The sequence below is a fragment of the Corvus brachyrhynchos genome, unplaced genomic scaffold (genome assembly GCF_000691975.1).
Source record: "Corvus brachyrhynchos isolate BGI_N302 unplaced genomic scaffold, ASM69197v1 scaffold595, whole genome shotgun sequence".
NCBI lineage: Eukaryota > Metazoa > Chordata > Aves > Passeriformes > Corvidae > Corvus > Corvus brachyrhynchos.
Window position 1 is genome coordinate 521,411 of NW_008238373.1, and position 21,348 is coordinate 542,758.

The 21,348-nt window shown below is 37.5% G+C and overlaps 1 protein-coding gene and 1 long non-coding RNA gene across 4 annotated transcripts in view; both read left to right on the forward strand.

Moving 5' to 3' along the window:
• The window catches only part of SASH1 (SAM and SH3 domain containing 1), a 538,649-nt gene that overhangs the window by 269,531 nt on the left and 247,770 nt on the right, over nucleotides 1-21,348 (forward strand). The gene's annotated exons all lie outside the window — the stretch shown is intronic.
• Nucleotides 1,682-20,620, forward strand: LOC108447169. The gene is made up of 3 exons (XR_001862579.1): nucleotides 1,682-1,692; nucleotides 3,597-3,599; nucleotides 20,276-20,620. It is a non-coding gene; the product is annotated as an uncharacterized LOC108447169 (long non-coding RNA).

Consider the following 21,348-nt stretch of genomic DNA (forward strand, 5'->3'; position numbering starts at 1 on the left):
GCTAAAAATTCATGTATACTTGAAGCTAATATTGCCTGTGGCTGTGCAGGTAAATAACAATTTCCATCAGTATGCTTTGTATTACATCAGCATGTTTTGTGATGAAGAAATAAAATTGCAATACTTTTCTGTTTGTGAGCAAAACTAGTAAATTCTATGACTTTTTAAAATCAGTTCATGCATATTTATATTCCATTAAAAGTTTTGGGAGGTTCTTTTCTCATATTCTCCATATAATTCTAGTACTGACAACATGACCTCTGGTTCACCTCTTTATTGAAAATGTGGCTAACAAAATATATTTGTAGATAAATAGATCTAGACATTACAAATATATATATATTACATTTTCAATTCATTTAAATGCAGAGGTAATTTTTGAAAATACTATGAATATGACTGACTACATCTGTAGAAATGATACCATGCATGAGTACTTCTGGGCTTTAGAGGAAACTAGGAGAAATGTGTGTTCTGGAAATCAGAACACTTGTTCATGTAATTTAATCTTTTGCTACTGAATTATTTGAAGGAAAAAATAAAACTCAATGCATCTGAAGCAATTACTCAGAATGAAGAAATAATCACAAGATAATTGTGTAATGCTTTATCAATGATTATTTTCTTCTCGAGATAGATTTTAATGTTTTGGGTTCTTTTTAGCCAGTTTATATGGCAATTTTTTGGAGTTCAACCTGCCAGATAAACAAGCAGAGAAGGTTAAAGGAAACTTGCCTTTTGGTATAGGTAGCTGCTTGTATGGTAGCTATTTGTTGAGGGCTGCCAATTTTGCTGCAGGCTTCTATCATTTGTGGTAGGGTAGGTTCTTGTTCAGGTAGACTTCAAATGACACTTCTACATTCTTCACTGGCATTCGCATATGCAAGGTTGCGGAGCAGAAGTGGTCGGGCTTCATCATCTTCACACTGCCTCTCCAAGGCTTGTGTCAGACGATTGATGAATGCTGTATAGGGCTCTAATGGCCCCTGCTTTATTGATGTATAAGTCACTTGTGGGTATGTGTCCCAGTTTGAGCCAAATTTGTAGGAAAATGTCCAAAATGAACGTATCCTCTAATAGAAGGCAGATTTCAGCAGCCCCTCCCCAACCAGGTTCAGAAGGAAATTTCTCAGAGGAAAGGGAAACAAACAAAAACTATTTATTTAATAAGCAAGGTGCATGCAGGCACCAAAAAAGAATGAATAATATTAAATAATAAAACCTCTCACTGTGGAGAAAACCTGAGTCCCTTCTATAAGTGTGGCTCTGCTCTCTCCGGAGCTGGGATGCTGCATGAGCCCCTCCACGCCACAGTGTAGGGCCTCCTGGTGATGTTCTGGTGTTGCTGAACAGTTCCAGAAGAGGAAAAAGCCACAGTCCCAGGGAAAAAACTTTCTTGCCTCAGCTAGCAGGATAGCTAAAAATCAAAGAAGTTTAACTCTCCGTCTCTCTCCTGAGAAAAGAAGCCAAGAGCTGGGAAAAGCAGGAAGGTGCTTTTCTTGGCTCTGCAGCAGCAGTGAGAACACAGGGGAGTGTGTGTGTTCTTGAACACAAAACTGCTCTGAAGAATTCACTCAGCTTCTCTCTCCCCTCTCCTGAGAAACAGCTTAAAGGCACAGGAAGGCACAGGATTCATGTCTGGGCATAGAGCAGGAGATAGGGAATACAGCATCATAAAGTCACCCCAAGACAGTATGTCAGGAGACATCAGGATAATTCTTTTTAACCCTCTTAGATTAAAGGAGGTAAAAATATTCAGGGGGTGGATGTACTGGTACCCCAGAGATTAAGAAAGGCTACACCTCTTTCTTTTGTCATGGGAACACTCCTCTGTGGGTTGGAGGAAAGGAAGCTCAGGTGGAGAGAGCTCCTTTGGCAGCAGGCAGGCATTTGTAGGCTTCTGCAGTTTTATCTTTTAGGTCCAATGATACAAGGCTTTGATTTGGAAAAGTACATTTGAAGGTGCCTTTACTATGCATTGACTAGATTGAATGAGGAAGATCCAAAGGCCCTTAAACTTCAATTAAAATTCCTGGAAGACAGAACACAGTCTGGATCTCTTGTTAGGGTAAGCAGTTAGGGTAGCTTGTGAATAATTTTGCATTTTTGAGAAAGCACAGTCCTCAGGCCCAAAGATTTTGAATCTTGATTAGATTCAGGCCTCATGGGTCGGTCTTATGTATTCGGTGCAAGAAGTTAAAAGAAATTGCTGTCTCTTGAAAAATGAGAGTCAGCCTTTGCCGAAGAATCCCTTTAATTACATTTCTAGTATGCATTTTTTCTTTTAAATTCATTCAGCATAATCTTCATTGCTGTCTCCAAAATAAAGCTTAGTTTAGTTAACTGGCTGCTGGAAGCGAGCAGGCTCTTACATAGCTGCCACATGACTCTTTCAGTGATAAGATGGGGAGTGGGCTGTGTCCTCTGTGCAGAGCTCTCAGGACATGTGTATTGCTGCTGGCAAGAGCTGCTGCACTTTGGTTTAATACTTGATTTCCTTCTGTCTATATTCCAGACAAGCTCTGAGTATTTGTGTATGTTTTCAGGCACAGCTCTGTCAGCATATTTTGTCACTATGCAACCCCCCTTTATTTCTTTGCAATATCCAAGCATCAGTGACACAATGGTTTTTTGCAGTGAATGTTAGACGGCAGTGATTTGTTTGAAGCCACCAAGTAAGTCTTCAGCTTTGGCCAGAAATGGATTTTTAAGCTAGATCATGGTGATAGACTGGCAGAGTAAGTAGTACAGAAGAGTCATAAATGATATTAAAGTAATAACTTGGCAGTTCTATTCTTGTTATTGAACTGCATGTCAAGTTGCAATAAAAATTATGATTAAAAAATACTTTTAAAAAATCTTTCATTAAGGAGAATTAAAAGGCTGAGAAGTTCTGACCAAATTTAGTTTCATGATTTTAAATACTTTAGAATAACTTCACAATATATTATTTTAAAAAAAGATAGGTCCTTTGTGAAAAATGTTATTAGTGGAGTCCTTGAAGCAAGTGTTAGAAAATGGCTTTTCCATTACTTTGGAAGCTGCATTAAAGTACCATGAAATTCAGAGCTTCTGATTTTATTACAGACATTTTTATACTAGTATTTAAGCATTTCCCTTATAGACCTTACATCTAACATCCAGCATTTTAAGAGAACTGATATACCTGGAGATGGGTCACCAAGTGATCATTTAGCAGCAAGTTATAAATCTATCAGATTTAAGTGTTGTAAATACTTGTATATCACTAATTTATATTAAAAACATACTAGGTTTTAATTAAAATTCTAGTATACATAGAACTTGCTTATATAAGAGGAAGTTGTAGATTTAGCGCACCTGAAGCAAGTTATCATACCTTCTATTATTTTTTTTAAGTTAGGTGGATCTTTTACAAGTTAAATGAAATTATTAGCTTCTGTCATATAAATGAATAAACTTCCAGAGATCGTTCCAATTATAGTCATGATTTTTGTGAAAATTTCTTTCCTGTTGCAGTGTCATCTGCAGTCTATAGAAAAAAAAAAAAAAGACTTGCATTTTATTCCTCCCTGGAGACAGTTTAAAAGAAAGAAGAATTAGTAGGTAAAACAGAGCGAGTCTGAAATACAGCACTTGTGCTGACTGCCCACCCTGCCCACCAGTCTCTTGTTTTCAGCAAATTCACTGAAGCAATATTTTTTTAGGCCTACAGATTATTTAAGGTTGCTGTGGCTGATGACTCCAAGAACACAGCTGCTAACACCTGGGTTATAAATAGGGGAAGAGCAGATACATACCTGTCTCCAAGCCAAAATACTCTACTCAAGGAGCACTTTCAGAAAAAGAACAGACTAGGACAACAAGAACAGTTTTGAAGAAGTATGCTCAAGTGGCACTGCGCCAGGGCAGGGCAAGAGGGGTTACAAAATAAGAGCAAACGCTTTTCTTAGTATCCAGAACTATGGCTTACAGGAATCCAAAATGAGGGAGAAGCTGGGCAACTCAAGGTTAGATGGGCACTGCTACACGTTTGCTATGACACTTTTTTTTTCTTGAATATTGATAGTAGAACATGGTATTACAGGTCACTTCCTTTTGTGAGATGTTTGTGTGCCTGCCTAACACATGAGGCAGATGTATTGTTCTATTCCTCAATTACTCGTCAGGTGACTGCTCTTTGAATATTCTGGTCAGTGTTAACATCACAGAAAAGTATCTTACAGCCATAGTGTTTTGTTGTCTTCTTTCACCATGTTAAAGGACAAGGCACGGGTAAGGCTGGTCGGTCTTTGGATGGTAGATCTACAAGGAGCTTGAGACAATTCATAAAACTGGTTGGTGAAGGCTACAGGGGGTAAATGATTGCATTAAGAGAACATCGCATAAGGTTTTTTCTCTTGGAAAAGTTATAAATCTCAGGTTTGATCGTTTGGAGTTTTGACATTCTATTTCACCCTTCATAAGGTTCTTTCAGAAGTAACAACTACTGATGCTCAGACCAAATTTGATGTTAGGTAATTTTGTCTGTGTTGCAATGCTTCTAAAGCAGTGTAATCACATCCTCTCACAAAATATGATCTGGTGTTATTGCATATTTTATAAAATAATTTTTCCTTCTTCCCTAAAGCGTATGTCTTGAAGGAGAATAGGCAAATTGTTTCTGACAGAATAATTTTAGGCAAGCTAGCAGGGAAATAAGGTTGGCTAATGCTTTCCATCATTAAAGTCTGCTTCCTGTAGGTTATAGTTCTACCAGACTTAAATTTCTGGTTTGGAGTTTTCCATGCTTGCTCTCTGTTTTAGGACAGGTGTAAACTCTTTGCATGGAACAAGGTTTACAGGTGTTACATACACACCTATAATTATAAGACCAGATCATTGGAAATACATTTGGGTTGAATTGGTGGACTTACTGTTAAAATTTTGTGGACTCTTGCATGGTTTAAACGAAGTTAAACATTTTGGTAAATTAATGTGGCAGTCTTGTGTTTGGATAATGTAAGAACTGAAAGCTGAGAAGTCAAAAGTTACCAAATACTGTATTATGTGTAATGTTCTTTCCAGAAATTTAAGGTCAGTCCTTAGTATGGTGAATTCATAAGCTCAAAATGAATTCATTTGTTCAGTCACCACAAGCTAGGGGAGCCACCCAGAGGAAAAGCAATGACCTCTATTTCATTATATTCTTTTATTGGATCACATTATTGTGGTTAGGAAGGAAAATTATCTAGATTTAAAAATTTTTCGTTTGCTATGAGATCATATGAAATATCATTTGGAAATATAATTTCAATTTACTTAAATGCCCTCTGATGGATTGAAAACTGAAAGGCAGTAATCCAGAACTACCAAATGCAATGACAGTGCACTGATTATAGGGAGCAGGATCTACTGAGGGCAGCTCCAGTTGTTGGTACTCCTGCCTATGCTGAGTGAATGGTTTCAGTAGTTATTTCTTGTGAAAAAAGGCCACATGTTTATGAAACATGTTGGTTACACTAGACTGAGAGAGGAAATAAATAATGGAACACAAAGCAACTATTAATACAGAGAGACAACAACAGATTTAAATTTGTTATACAACATAGGTAAGAAAAACAGTTGCAGATTTAGTTTTTTTTAAAAAATCATGTCCTGGTGGGGGTATCTCTTTTTGTAGTAAAGATATAGTTTGGTGCTATCAGGTTCTAGTGCAAAAGCATCAAAGCTGCACAGCTTGGAGTTAGAAAGTTATTTACTGAAATAGAAAATCACAAGTTGAACCTACAATAATGAATCATTGGTTAGAGATTGGTCTCTGACTTGTAGAATAAAGAGGTCTAGAGTGCCTCAAGTTCACATCACTCACATTAAACCCCTTGATGGTGTTCCTGCTGTGTACACATTGGTCTCCCCTGGACTATATAAGGCACCTTTGCCACTCCTAGACATACTTATGAGAACATTGGGCCTGGACAGAAGGGGAGAAATTCAGTTTATAACCTTAAATAGAAGATTAAGCCACAGCCCACCAGAGTGGGCATAATGGCAAGGGCATGACAGAGAGCAGCTTCTCTGATAGGGGAGTTGATGCTGGCAGAAGGTGACATTAAGTATGCCGCCTCATTCATACTGCCCCTTGGAAGGAAAAGCTGAAGTAAGTTCCCACAACATCACCTCAGTAGTGACTTGAGTGAATACTTTCTTCAAAGAAAGAGGCACAGATAGTCAGTGGGATATCCATTAGAAATCTGTGGTGTTTGGTGACATGGTCCCAGTTGTTTGTGTGGGCTGGAATGACTTTGAGTCTGGTCATTCTCTGTAATGATACGTGAGTAATGGGCTACGAAGAACTATTAATAAGTATGCTAAATTAAGATAAGAAACCATGATAGCTTGTGTTGGACTAGTTCCAAAAAATTTATAACCTGATGGATCATTGGTCTTTTATATACATATCTCCAATGTCTTCCACACCATTGAGATTAACAGTGTATGCGATATGCCTTGAAAAAGCCATGAGTGACTATGTTGGTAAGAAATTCCATCACTCTGATGATTATTGTTCTTCCCAAGCTAATGTAGTTGATGATTATTAACCTGAGAATTATTAGGTATGGGATCAATGATGTGTGCCATCTGTAACAATGAAATGGTAACTTAAAATGGCAGAAAGCATTGTTGTCTAACACTGAGTATTAATAAAAAGGCTTCCATTAGAAATACTGTAATTGACAGAATCAAGGAACTAATGAGATTTCACCTCTAGTTCTATTTCAAACATCTAGGTTTTGTTTTGGGATCTAAAATAGAGATCTAAATCTAGATAGAAATTCCCAAGGAGTATCAGTGCATGTTGTCAAAATTTAGCGAAGTCAAACTTTCAAACATTTTTACAAAACCAAGAAAGTTTTTTGTTTGTTTGTATTTTTTTTTTCCTTATCTGTTTGATTTGGGGGTTTTTTTGTTGTTGGTTTTGGTTTTTTTCATCTCCACTGTACTTCCCATTCTTTTTTTAGGAGCAAAGGTTTTCCTGACATTAGAAGCTGTTGTGGGATAAATAATAAATTCTTTGGACAAAAAAGTCTGTTAAGCTCTTTGGTCAAAATTGCTATTGAAAAACACTAGTGTAGTCATAGAAGCATAGAATAGTTTGAGTTGGAAGGGACACTTTGTTACAGCGGGGATTACTGTAACACGCATATGTCAAACCAGGAGTCCCGTGGAAAGGAAATATATATGGACAGATTCGTGGTAGATGTTTCAGAGATGTTTATTTCTCCAGCCGCATGGCCGGGGCTCTGCTCAGGAACTCCTCCAGTCACGGGACCCAAGGGTCCTTGGCCACACCGGGGAACACAAACCAACCAATGGGGAATGAGGCTGACCAGGGGCAGGGAAACCCCGTGTCTCCTCCCCAGGGCCCCTCTCCCAGGGCTCCATGGCAGGGGGAGAGACCCCTACAACACTTAAAGGTCATCCAGTTCAACCCCCTTGCAATGCACAAGGACATCTCCAACTACATCAGGTTGCTCAGATCAACATTGAATGTTCCCAGGGGTGGGGCATTTACCACTAGTCTGGGCAACCTGTCCCAGTATTTCACCACTCTCATGGTACAAACCTTCCTTACATCTAATCTAAGTCTACCCTCCTTCAGTTTAAAACATTAACCCTTGCCTCATTGTAAGAGGCCCTGCTAAACATTTGTCCCCATCTTTCAAGGCACCCTTCATGTACTGAAAGACTGCAGTAAGGGTCTTCCCAGAACCTTTTCTTCTCCAGGCTGAACACTCCCAACTCTCTCAGCCTGTCTTCACAGAAGAGGTGCTCCAGCCCTGTGATCATCTTCATGGCCCTCCTCTGGACTCACTCCAACAGGTCCATGTCCTTCTTACGCTGGGAGTCCGGGAGCTGGATGCCACACTCCAGGTGGGCTCTCACAAGGGCAGAGCAGAGGGGCAGAATCGTCTCCCTCACTCTGCTGGCCGCGCTGCTTTGGATGCCCATTGGGACTCTGAGCCATTGACCGCTACCCTCTGCATGCAACTGTGCAACTACTCCTCATCCACAGGATAGTACACACATCAATCCATATATCTCCAGTGTAGAGATGTTGTGGGGGGTCATGTCAAAGGCCTTACATCCAGATAAATGGCACGTGTAGCCCTTCCCTTGTCCACCAATGTAGTCACTCCATCAAAGTAGGCTGCTGGGTTGGTCAGACAGGGCTTTCCTGTGACGTACTTACAAAAATACAAATTTTTGTAATTTGTATAATACAAATGACCACAAAATTAGAGTGGTCATTAAGCTGTAGCATATTGCTTAGGAAAAATACTCCACAATTTGATGGCAATATATATGATGTTGTTATTGGATATTGAGGCAGATTTTCCAAGATGAGAGTCACTATTACAAGGCATTTTCTGTGACGCTTTCATTTAAGATTGTACTTGGTCTACATGCAGTTGCCAGTGAGTCCCTTGTTGTTGTGTGAAAAATACACTGTAAAAGTTTCCTATGAATATGTTTACATCAGTCACTTTGTATGAAAACAGAAATTCCATCTGAGTAATGAGCTACGGAGACAGGGCAAAAGAATGAGCAGTAGGATCTGTGCCAGCAGTATGTCTTATATGTTGAGGAGAATGACTTTCTAAGATTAATTCATTCTAAGCAAGAGGAATCACCTTGTTTTATGACTATGCAGTAATCTCAAGGTCTGTACATTACATTTTGTCATTATGAAAGGCTTCTGAAGTCATATAAAAAACATGACCTGTTAGAACAATCCAGTGCGCAAAGCCTATTTGCAAAAATTGTTTTATAAATCATGATTCATTGTGTGATTGTGATCAGTATGTACTAGAAAAAAAAAATCTTTTTCAGTGTTGCAGTCTTTTATGGCCTTCTTTTTATACAGTTAAATTGCTTTACTACTTTGTTCTTTATCTGAGTTTAAATAGTTCTTACATCTTTGCTTGCATATTTTCACAGGATCTATTTTATAGCAGTGAAACCTTTAAAAGAAAAAGGAAGTGTTTTTTCTTTCTTTTGTGCTTTATAAAGCCTTTCACTTGCACTCATGCATTAATGTTTCAACCACAAGACTAGGCATGTTTTAGTGAAGTATCATCCTGCTCATTTTTGACCCAAATTGTGGACGATGCCTATTGGTAGAAGAAGATTGCCTAAATCATCTGCACCACTGGTCTGGGCTATGAGTTGTAACCCAGAGGGCGGCAAACCAGTGCTGCTAAGCATGAATGAGAGCTGAAGTAGAAATCCTTCCTCGCTGCTTCTTTTCTGCTGCACTGTGCCTGAGCTGTCACAGAGGTGGGAATGATTTGGAACATCATAAAACTGTCACTATGCCCCTTTCCTTTGAGTTACTGCCTGATACAATTGCAACTCTGTGTTTCTCCCCTTGGGTTTTGTATCAAAGGTAGAATTTAGTCTCTTCTTGTACGCAGAGTATAGGTGTTTTCAGGCTTTGTGAAAACTTCATTTTCACTGACTCTCAAATGATTTAGAAGTATAGTTCTGGTCTAAAACGTGATGACAACACAGATTTGTAACTTTCCTTTACATGACATGAGATCAATTTACACCCCAATTTTTTTCATTCTTCTGTGCTTGAAGTACTTGAAAATATTTTTCTCTGCCAGCAAGTGCAGATAGCTTACAGACCCTCTGTATTTAAATACCCTGTGTATTTAAGAGTGTTGCCAGTTACCAAACTTCAACAGTGTAAGGAACAGCAGATGGAGAGCATAATAACTTTACTATCTCGGTAGAAAGCCAAAAAGCATCAAACTGTTTGACACGTGCTCAAGAGCACATAGAATGATACAGTTTTTTTCCCTAGAGAAGTTATAATCTAAGATCTTATTTGACCCACAAAATGTGAAAGGTACCTTGGACATACACCGTTTTCAATAAAAAACGCGTTTGCTATAACCTGTTTACATTCAAATCAATACATTCAGGGATCTATATCCAGCATAATTAAAAAATAAGTAGTTATAACACTTCGCTCTAAAAATCTCTGATATAGAGAACTCTATTACTGAACTGAGTAAGACTTACAAATCTTTCACTTGTGTGCAGAATCTTGAACTCTTCTGCCGCAGACCATCAAGCTAAATGTCCTTCTTCTGCATACTATGATTAACAGTGTGCAGGCCTTTGAAACTCTGAGCTAAGGTTTTCTAAACATATCAGTGAATGATTTTTCTTTCTTTGTATTCCAATGACATGACCTCTGAATCAAATCATGCAAGGCTTGCCTTAGAATTAGTCTCTGATGCTTTGAGAGCAAGCCAGCAAGAGATGTGTAAATTATGCAGAGAGCAAATCCCGACTGTGTGTCGTTTACTTGCACAACAAGCTCAACTTTAATTAAGCCAGGGCCTAAGATCCTTTGCCAAGTTGCTTTCAATACAGATTTTACAGTTCATAGAGCAACATCCTCACCTCTATGAAGCCTTTTTAACCCTTCCAAGCCCTGCCTGTGGTAGAATGTGTGTGATAAAGGGCAGTCGTAATTCATCGGCTGACAGAAGCACTCTTTGATAAATATAATAATTTTGCAGATTGCAGACTTGAATTTAAAGATGTGGAATTTTAGATTTCTTTGGTGTAACAGGTATAATGATTGACATGACCTACCGCTGTAGTGTTGGTATTAAATCTACAAGATTATCACCTCCTAACATCAAATGGGAAGGATTAGAAAGAGGTGACCTAAAGGGCACACCTAGGATTTGGAAGTGAGATAAATTCTCAAAACTCAAGAATACTGAACCTCCCATGTGAACTGTGAAGGTGTTTCCCACTGACTGGAATCCATTCTAGGGTTGCACATTACCGTGTGAATTCTTTCCTCCTTGAGCAAATAAAATATTAATCCATTTTGCTTATATTCTACAGAGCTATATTTTTCAATTCTATTACAGCTGCCAGCTAGCAACTGTCAGTGTTTCATTTTAGAGGGATTATGGTTAGAGTAATTTATATTCTAATGTGTTAAACATTATTTCTAAAACTGGTAGGGTTTGATTTCCAGTAGTAAAATTCAGTGGTGTTCCTAATAGTAAGGTCCACCTAAAATCCTCATTTTAACAAAGAAGAAATTGAAAAAAATTGATCACATTACAAAATTTAGTGATAGCTGCAAATGGTTAAACTTGGCACATGCTGTTAGTGTTTTGGACTCAATTTATGAAAATCAAAGAGAATTTTTAAAGAAGAAATGCAAGTAAAAGATTGGAAGGATTTTCTTTTTTTTTATTGTTGTGTTTTTTAAAACCACTGTACTAGCTCTGATAAAGGACTTAGTGCAGAAGGCGAACTCAGAAGTGCGTATAAAAACTAGTCAAAAGTTGAGGGGTGGGGCAGGAAGGATGGTGTTTTGGTTTATGCTTTTTGGTGTTTGGGGGAGTGTTATGGTTGTTTGGGGGTTTTTTTTTCAGTATTAGATACTTCGGGAATGTTTAAGAGCTCTTTCTCATTGTCTCTAATAAACTTCAATAGCTTCTCCTTCCTTACGCAGTTAATCTCAAGTTTCTGTTAGACCTCCGATGAGAATGGGGATTTAGATTTTTAAATAAGACTAAAGGGAAATTTTTGCTGTTGACAGTCTGTTGTAAAGATGCTACTGTGTGTCAAATACAGCCACATTTGGTTCTGTCCTTGGATTTCAAATCCTTTCATTTATTTATTAGCAATTTCAAAAATAATTTAAGCCTTATTATACCTAAAACCTTTTGAATTAAGCTCTCTAAGGCTTGATAGTGATGGTTAAAATTACAAACTGCTGTGAGTCCTGGTCATTGAGGAGCTGAAAGCCATTATCAGGTAGTGGTGTTTGTAGCACACTGATCATCTTCAGATCTAATGCATGCCGTGATATATTTTAATGCGAGATTTCCCTTTAGTGTGATCTCTGGAATGAGATTGCACTAATATTAAATGTGTGTAAATATTAATGCCTGGTTCAGATTATATCTTCAACGTTATCTTGCCAGCGTTGTTCCCGCTCTCATTTCTGTAAGACACTCAATGAATTGCTTAAGTTATATGTTTGTGTTGGTATTTTAAAAACTCCATATGGTGCTGAACATTAAGTAAGAAATATTCTACTGGTTCCTTTCAATTTTCAGCTCCTGGTCATGCAGAAATTCAGCAATTGTTAGTTCCCCACTAGTCACCCTCTGTTTTACTGAACTTTTTTCTAGGTTTTTTGGTTCATGAATTTGCTATTGATAGTTACGTAAATATTAGGTATGGGTATATGGTGAAAATCCAATATTTAGTTTTCAGATATACAGGCACAGTCTCCACAGAGACATCATGCCTTTTTGTTTCTTTTTTAATGACTGCACGCATCTCCATATCTTTTTTCCAGTTCTTTATTTTCCTTTCAGTAACTTCCTTTAACATCTCTTTTTCTAGTCATTATCTGATCTTGTCATGAAAACTGCAATCTCATCATTGTGTCTTAACTCATTAGTCAAAAAAAAATTTCATGGTTTGCTTTTCCAGCTTCATAAAACTCTCATTCTCCTCTCCCAAATTTCATGCAATATTCTTCTCTCTACTCAGTATAACTTATGGGCTAACTCATCTTAGGAAGGTGAAGCCTGAAGAAGAGAAAGATAATCAGGGATATAATTGTAATTTTTGGTTAAACATGGGGGAGGAGGGTTTAAGAAAAAGAAATTGGTTTCATCTTGGAGGTGTGCACACAGAAAGAACAAGTAGCAGCAAATATTTGGTTGGACATACTGGTGTAAAAAGGTGCCCCAGTATTTCCAGGACTGTTCACTGAAGTTCAAGTTTTTGGATGAGCTGGGAGAGACAAAACGCTGGCATAGTTCTTGGTTCTTTTGCTGGGCTTGTATGATGGGGAACAGACAGAGAGTTATCCACTACTCAGGTAATATTAGCCCTTTCTTACCTCAGGCTCATACGAGGAATGGTTTTAAATATGCCCTAAAGAGACTATCAGATATCTTTAGTGTATTGGATTAAACGCAACTTAGATCTCATGTGCATTAATGGCAACAGGGCGGGGAGGAGGAGGAGGAAGGAAAAATAAAAAAAGAGACCTTCATAGGTTTATGCCTGTATCAGCAAAAGTTATGCCCAAGAAAGAATGTCACACTAGTGCTACAGGAAAAAAAAAATAAATTAATTAAAGTGACATTATGTATGAGGAATTTTTATTTGTATTGTTTTTATTTGCTTTAATTTTTCATTCATGCATCACCCTTAACCTTTAGGGTAAAAGGTATTTCACATTAGCATAAATATTAAGCAGATGCCATTTCTGCTACATAAAGAACTTTCAGCTAATCATTTTTCCATGCATTTAAATAGGAATATTAGAATGAGGGTAATTACTTCAGTTTTCCATGAGTGATCCATCAAGACATTGAATTTCACTGTATTTTGTTGCACAGATTAGTAAGTATAGAATTAAATTACAAACCAGTGTTAGAATATTTGAAGTGTTTTGACAAGTTTGATTTTTTTTTCTTAACGAAGTTAGGGTTATATTTTGCAAAGATACAATATATATAATAACCTCTTATGAAGAGGTTATTTTGTCAGGAAAATGTACATCAGATTGGATGATAGGAGAAAATTCTAGGTTTAAGATAGTTATATGAAGGAATAACCTAGAAGTGTATTAGAATGTGTGAAAAAATTATCTAGAGAAGTTGCTTTAGAAATAAAATTTTTCAGATTAATATTGTTGTCATTATTTGATTTTACGTCAAAGATAGCACTCTTGGCATTGGGGAAAGGCAGTATAGCATTGTTGAAGCAAATGTTATTGTAACAAAATCATACAACTTCAACATAAATATCTCTGGGAGTTTCAGATTTAGCTATCATCAAATAAAAAGAGCTTTTATTTGCTTTTCCACTTTTTGGCCATTACACTCAGAGAAATTTTATTGTCCAAGTCTTTACAAGGGGATTTCACATTAAAACATCATACTGAAATAAGTGCAAGAATGTACTGTTTATCCCCATTCCAAGTGCAGAAGCAAAGCTTTTTTTGTGCCCCTCTCTGCTTGACTGTATGCTTGAAAGCCAATCATCAGCTAAGCAAGTGATGGGACTTGGAAAGAAATTTGCTTTTTGAGGCAAACAGACTGCATTGCCAGAATAATGTATCAGAGGAACTGCTTATTGCATGAGAGCAGATCTGATATTAACAGGATGCTTTGTTGGTTGGAAAAATCCTAAGTAGGCATTGACTTCTCTTGCCAATATCAAGATTTATTGGCAAGAGACATATTGACTTCGGCAAATCCATGACATTATTATATCTCGAAGACTAATAAATCTTGTTACCAGCCAAAAACATAAGTCAATATAATTATGCTTGATGATGCATGTTTTCCCTAAAGATCTCAGTGTCATGTTATACTTCCAAGAAATATCAAAAGATCAAGGGAAAAAAAAAAAAGGAGAAAAGTCAGTATAAATAGCCACATTCACATGAACGTATGTCTCATAGTCTCTGGGCATTCACGAATTGCCTGTTTCTGTGCCATTTCATATGCTTTTTGAAACAGTTTTTTTCCTCTTCAAAAGTTGGACTCCTTTTCAGCAACAGGATTTAATTTTTATTATTGAAAAATAACCAGATGACACATACATGTGTCCACAGGAATTTCTAAATTCACAGATAATTTCGAAACAAGACTATGTTGTAAAATACGTGGGCCTATTGGGCTGCACAGGACTGTGGTCTGTTGAAGAGACCATGTTTTATAATTCACAAAGGAAAACAGTGCTCCAGTGTACAATTTAGGTAAAAAATCAAAAACATGCTCCTCAGTAACCTGATTTATTTTGAGCCAATTTATTGTTTTATGAGAAAGAAAGTAGTTTTTATTTTTAAAAACCTTCTGCTGTTGATTATACCAAAGATTTCTTTTCATTGGGCGTTGTCTTGGATTTTGTTCTTTACAGCAGAAGGAAGGTGGGGAGGCCCAGGAAGGCTGCTCAGCTGTCCTGTGGTGGGAGGGAGCCCCCCCCACCACCCCTCCTGGGGATGGCATGGTACCCAGCTGGGATCTGAAACATGGATGCTCCTTGTTGGGAGGTGTGAACAACATAACTGCTCAAGATTCAAAATTTTTGCACCTAATATTTCACCATGGGAACAGCCTCACTCTGGGACTGCGTTTGTGGTTGTACATTAACTTCTGGTTCTCTGGGAGCTGTCATGAAAATTTCTTTGCATGGATTAGTTTTGACTTCTTTCTCAATTTATAACTGATTTTTAAAAGTCTGAAGAAGCTTCTGTCTGAAAATATGTAAACACTTCTCTACTTCTCAAACTATTACATATTGCAGTTATATCTTTTTAATTGTCCTCTTGCTCAGCTCATCATTTCTTCATTTTCTTTTTTGAAGCATGGTATTTTCTAAACCTGTTGACATAATCAGCATTAGCAGCTTTTGTTTCTGATTTACAAAGTGACAATCCCCTTATTGTGGAAGCTTTGCTTTAATCTGTTGACTTGCAAAAATATATTACATCAAATATGGAAGCTGTATCGCAGCAAACATGTACATTTCTGAAGAAAAATAGGACGGTTCACAAAATGTAACCATACATTAAATTACATGTTTGTATTTTTAAAAAGAGGACATTAAAAAAAAACCCCAGTTATTGAAAACGCATTTTAACGAAATTGAAAATACTGATGGGGTTGAGGAAGAAGATAAGTTTAAGACATTTATTAAAGAAGGAGGACAGTGTTAAGAACAGGTGGTCTGTCAGATCTGATGTAGTTGGGGTCGCAAAACAGTTTCCATATAATGTGAGAGGTTGTAAAGTATTGATGGTTCCATAAAATCAGGCATCAAAATCCCTTCCCATATTCTTCCTGTTTCTCCTGGTAATTAGCTGGAGGATTGCTTTGCTTCAGAACAAGTATGAACTGTCAAGTACTTCTCAAAAGCACAGATTAGACCAGGGACATTTAGCGTGTTACAGGATCATATCAGTCAGTATTTTAATATGTAACCACATGATGTACTTATATGTTATTTAAAAGTTGAGACAGTTGGCCTTACATAATTCAAAGCAATTTACAGAGATTGAGGTTTCAGTTTAAGAACATGAAGATAAATTTAAAAATCTGCATACAAACGCTCACAGAATTACAACAGCTTTTTTAACCCTGTCTGTCCTGTGCTACTCAGAGGCTTTCAAGGTGGCACCCCCTCCTAGAACTGGGTTTTTCTGCTAATAGAGACAGTATTAGCACTGCAGGAAGAAAACAGTTGCCACTTCATTTGTAGACTCAAACAGCATGGGGTTTTTTCATATGAATTAGTACATGTTCTCCAAACTAAATTTTGTTGGATTACCCTTTTATAAGTACACCAAATATTGTACTTCATATTTTAAAGACAGTTTGAGAAATATAGTTTCCCTCTTAATGTGTTATATTTGTCCCAGCACAGAGCATAGCACAGGCAATTGTATCAAAGAGAAGAGGTAATTAAGTGTTTAGTAAAGTCTAACTTGGTAACCTTCTGTTGTGATAATCCTTCTCCCTTTCTCTTCTGACTTGATGCACACTTGTCTTTTCTTAGGTGGTGATTCTCTCTGGCCTCTGCATTCCCTTGATAGAGATCACACCTACAAGTCTGCACACTAATCTGGGGGGAATCTGTAGCAATATTGCATGATCCTGTTGTGGTTTAGTGGACCATCACATTCTGGAAAATGTGAATGTATGGTCAGATTAACTAATGTCTTCTCAGAAGGTCCTAGGAGTGCAAAGGAATGTGTAGGAGATGAGGATGAAGAAAAATTTATGGAAAAGCTGTACCAGAAAAAGGGGAAAATATTTATACTGTATACAGATACAGTCAAACTTTTTGTGAAGGTAGTGGGGATTAAAAATAACCCCCAAAACTGTACAACAAGAGAGTTCCATGAAAATTAAAGACAAATCTTTATCCAGCTGAGGGATATTTTCTGGAATCTGTGTATCTCTGATGTTACCAAGGCAGAACTGTGATCTGCTGAGGTACATGTGACACAAGAATCTCATTCTTTTACAAAGCACGTGGGTCAACTCTGTAGTAGGTGCTAGTACAATTCCAATGCAAAGGCTGTAAACTGCTGAAATCTGTAATTCAGCTGCATGTCTATAACAAAATAATTTTTCATATTTCTAGGAGTTCTTCATAGCAAACTTCACCAAGTCCTTTTAATTTTCATTTCCAGTTGGTTATAATAAAGATAGCATTGGATGGCTGAGACAGTATTACATTATTTTAATTTTACTGACATATATTGTCTTTTTCATGGTGAAACACAAGATTTCTCAGTAGATTATGAAAAGGTGAAAGCAAAGATGGCACCTGCTGTTCTTTAAAGACTTTAGAGTAGCATGGCTAGAGCCAGTTTACACTGCAAATACCAAACCACTGCTATGAATTTCCTGATGAATTAGTGATTTTGTTTTTTGCTTATGCTGTATGGATAGACTCAAAATACAGAATCCTGTACAGTATCCCTGATCTACTGATCAAATCATTTTGTTTATAAACAATATAAGATGTATATGGTACTGTGCACATAACTAGACTATAAACCTTTGCTGTCTGCTCTGGTAGGGGTTCAATTTGTAATCTTTGGTTCAAGCTATTGCTCATTCTTTTTATATTCTCTGCTCTCGGTTGGCTGAGTCCCAACACAGTTTGTTCTTTAAGCAGGCACTGGGAGCAATAGCCATTAACCTTTTTAAAGTGGCTTTTTAGCATGTCATGAGTTTAGATGTCTTGCTTCTTTCTGCCATTAACCTTTCTGATGGGACAGTGCGCTGTGTTTTGCTTACTTCAGCATGTCATGCACATTTTCACCCCTTGCCCATTTGCTGGCGCTGTATTTCATTACAAGAAGGATGGGGGAATGTGGTGGGGAAAGGACAAAGGCAGTGCATGCCAGGCCTTTCCCCTACACACAGGAGCAGATAGTATGACCCTAGTTAAGAAAAACAGCCCATTAAAGACGTATCCTTGCTTAGGTACAGAAGCAGTTCCTCTGACACTGTCCCTGGCATTTGCTACAAGGCCACAATTGTCAACCATAATAAGCCATTGCAACCAGAGCCCTCAAAACAAAAGCTGTTCATCTGAGGCCAGCATCAGTGAAAGGTTCAGTTATTTTTGCTTTACTGAGCATGAAATGGAATTGAAAGGCAATATTAAATGGGTTATTAAACTTAAGACATGGTGTCTTTTGATCTTCTCTTGCAATTGCCCTTACCACATGCATATATAATGTATTCTCAATAGGGTTAGTCTTTTGTACGGCCTCTGAGTTTCAAGAAATGTTAGCATTGTAATTATTCAGTTGTTATTTAATGATAAACTAAAAAGGTTCCTTTGGAAATTAAATGTTTGTTTTCTGGTTATTTTCATCCTCTTTCTACACAGGCAAGTATCTACCACAAGTGATTAAGAATTAGAAAGAATAAACATGTTTCTAGCACAGTTTCCCTCCCTCTCAAAAATCCTTAAAGTGAGAAAGATGTACTTTTGTTTCTCTTCAACCTTAACACTTGTGTCTCAAGGTTTTGGTTTATTTTACATATATATGGCTTCCCATATGTCCTACTGAAATGGTTCCAGGACAATTGACATGTGTTTCCTGAAAAAAACCCAACAAAACAACATGAATTTAAAAGGAATGCCATTCTCTAGTACCATCTTTATCAGAACCTCTACTCCAGTAAACATTGAACAGTGGTTTCAACTGACTGTAGCTGGCTTGAGGGCAGGCCCAGGGGACTTGCATGAAGCACATTTCTAGTGCTGGATTCAGCGTTTGTTCAGCTTACCTAGAAACCAGAAAAGGCTGGAACATCAAACAACAGGAATTACCAAAAGAACATTTGCCTGTTAAACCCAACAGCTGGTAAAGGTGCCTGGTAACAGCATTTCCACTGTTTGCTCAAAAAACTACAACCAAACTGGGCTTGGAAACTTCCTTGTAAAAATTTGTCATTTACTTGGCAACAAAAGTATTTTCTAGATATTAGTTATCTCCCTGAATAATTGAAAGACTTATGCAGACTGGTCAGTTATCATCAGAAAGGACATTAGCACAAAGCAGAAGATGGAGGAACTGACACTACAGCTTACTGGCAATTAAGCAGAAGATAGAGCATGAGTTAATTTTGCTAAATGAAGCTTAGCTGATATCCAATTTGTGTTTAACCATTTACCTGGGAGTTCTTGCTAAAGATTTGCAATACTGAGAAGAAGGGAAAAAATATTTTCCTTGTGGAATGAAAGAAATATTATAAGATAATTCCCAAAAGATATTGCTAGAAATGTAATCACTTCTACTAGGATTTGTCTGTCTTATTTTGACAGTTCATATTGAAAATGTCATCTTGACTTAGGAGTGGCTGAGAAATATGGTGTAAATGGGCATACCTGTATTAGAATTTTTGGTATGTTTAGCTGCAATGTATGAATAGTAGAGAAATTTCACTTTTTCTTTAATGATTCTAAAATATTTTTATTATCTCTTTAGTACTGCACTTAGCTCTGGAAGATCTGTCAAACAATAAAATAAAAAGAAGTGTCAATACAGTCAAAGCACTCACGGATAACCTTAGAGCAAGAAAATATTGAATGGAATCAAAGATGCCTCGGGGGGCGGGATTTGGTTTTAATCTAATGAGTTGGTTTGGTTTATGTCTGCTGACAGACAGGTCAACTGCCACAGCTTCATTTTAACACTTTACAAAATCATCTTTCAAATTGCTAGAAGCACAAAAAAACATGTAAAGTCAATTTTCGCTTGAAAATAAATTTCTGTATCAGAAGAAAAGGTTAGAATTAAATGCTTTATCAGATCAGGTTTGAGTTGCTTGGACCAATACAGGTGATGTAATGTTACTCTAAAAATGCTCTGAAATTAGGATTCTATCTTATGCAGAACTAAAACTACTTATTTTCAGATATTTAAGGTCCTATCAATTGTTGGTGTGTTCTATGCCTAGGATTTTGGCTTATCGTAGTGGTCTTTCACAGGAAATATAGAATGTGACTTCTGATTGTGGGGGCATCTCAACCTGTATCTAAATCCTGGATGTACTATTCATAACATTTTTCAGTCATAGTGATGCCACCTAAAACACAGAGACTAGACAAGAATAAGAGAATAAAAGTAGGTATTTATTTGAAGGGCCTTCAGAGGTACACCCCGGGCAGTCAAAAGGCTACACCCAAGATGGATCCTGGGTCATAGGTACTTCACCCTTTTATAAGTTTGGTGTATTTGCATATCAGGGTTAATTCTCTAGTTACAACTTCAGTTAATGATGTAATTACCCTAAGTTTGCACCCCCTCTCAAGGCTTTAGTTTACACATTTTGGGGCCTGGAACATTCTAGGTGTCCTTGGAGAGCAAACCTAGAGAGGCTTTGTTATGTCTAAGCAGCACAAGAGAACAGTAGTTAACAGGCCACACAAAATTTCAGAGTTACACACTAGGCAGTACAGGATTTGAAAAATATAAAAGTTAAAACCTAAGGCATCAATTGCATTTTACAGCTATACATACGGGGAAAAAAGTATTTGTGCCAATGATTTTGTGTATTTTCTTATTTTTATTTGCAGTAATGAAGTCCCATGTTCTATTTTTTTCACACTAGGCATTTTCTTTCCCACTATTAAGTCTTTCATTGTTCTTCAGCACAAGTGCCAGAGTCTGGGGAAATGCACAGAAATGCTTTTTGTTCCAAACACTGACACTAGTGATCCAACTTTGTTTTAAGGAAATGGGTAAATCCAGCCTTTCTTCATGGCTCAATCGATTTCCTTTTGAAAGGGAAAACCTATGCTTCTTTTACCTTCAGACAATATGTCAGTATTTCTACTGTGTTATATAGACAATAGATTTAGAGGGATTTTTCTTTTCCCCCATAAACCAACTAGACCCACACTGTCTGGTTGGTCTGAAGTTCATGTTTGAAGTATGCTACAATTAATCCTTCAAGAACTGGTTTTAGCATTGCAGTTTGTGCTTCTGGCTGCATATGGTTGGTTGTTCTCACTACTTCTGCTCTCTTCTCTCACCCTGATGCTGCAGTATAGATTCGCCCTGGTGGTGAGGGCTCTGTGCAAGCCGTGGTACTCGGTGTGTTGTGTTCCAGTGACCCTGTACAGCACACAGTGAAGAGCAGGTTTTGAGTGCTCGCCCTAGTGCTGCCTCTGTGTCTGAGCTGCATGTCATTCACACCAAGCTTGCTGAGGTGCACTGAAAGAGCAGCAGTAGTACAGTGCACAGAGGTGTTGGGAGTGCTTTGTGATTTCGTACAA